The sequence below is a fragment of the Macadamia integrifolia genome, chromosome 3, assembly GCF_013358625.1.
Source record: "Macadamia integrifolia cultivar HAES 741 chromosome 3, SCU_Mint_v3, whole genome shotgun sequence".
Lineage (NCBI taxonomy): Eukaryota > Viridiplantae > Streptophyta > Magnoliopsida > Proteales > Proteaceae > Macadamia > Macadamia integrifolia.
The window spans coordinates 8,189,419-8,190,531 of NC_056559.1; positions in this window are offsets into that span (position 1 = coordinate 8,189,419).

Sequence of the window (1,113 nt, forward strand, 5' to 3'; positions counted from 1 at the left end):
TTTTCTTTTCATTTTTTTTTTTTTTTTTTAACAAAAAGTGAAAAAAAAAAGAAAGAGAATGACGGAACGACAAAAGGTAGTTCCGTCGTTCCAAAAGAAAAAAAAAAGACATTTTGACAGATAAACTGAAATTTCTGTTTTTGACACAAAACATTGTTTCTGGAACAGAAACATTACCAAACGCAGCCTTATTATACCAAACATACTACCGGTAGAAAACAGTCAAGCATTCATGATAGCAAAAGAAATGGAAAATATAGATCTAGAAAATATAAACTGCACAAGAGTGAAGAAGCCAATTGTTTACCATGCCACAAGAAAGTTCTCTTTATAATTCGTCTATTCCAATCAATAAGCCATAGTTACATGACTCATGGTGTCAAACACAAATGAAAGCCACTGCTCAATATCTTCATCACTCTTGAGTTCAGATTTTTAGAGGAAACAAACACTGATAATAAGAATTAATGGACAACCCATCTTAAAGTAATATTAGAAGGTAGTTTTATTTAACAGAACAATGACTTGAGGATCAAATTAAGTGTCATTAACTATCAGTGAGTATATTAGGGTGAATGATATGATCACTAAACAACCAAATAAGTTAACTAACAAGGAAAAAAGAACAATAATTACTTGTATATTGTAACCCACTTCCAAAACCTTTATATTCCAAACTACATGGGGTTAGCTGCAATGCTGAACAATTCCTATAAGCTAAAACTAATAAGTCTAAAAAAAAAAATAAATTGTGAACTCGTTGGCTGCTGCACTTGATCAGAATATTAAAATGTAGAAGGGGGGGGGGCAAGGGGTCTATTTTTCCAAAGCTGAGATGTTTTTGATTCCAATGTAAGAGATGTCTTATGTTTGTTATGCTTTTATTTCAAAAATAGAGAAAGAGTCTGAGAAGAAAAAGAAAATGGAAAGGAGAGACGGATAAAGCAAAAAAAAGGTCAGTGTAACGAGAGAAATAGTTGAGAAGAAAAAGAAAAGTGAAAGGGAGGAATAAATGGAGACTATGTGAGAATGTGAGGAAGAGAGAAAAATTAATGAAAGTGAGGAAGAGAGTTTTAGAATAAAAAGGAAACTGAAATTATGAAATTAGCTTAT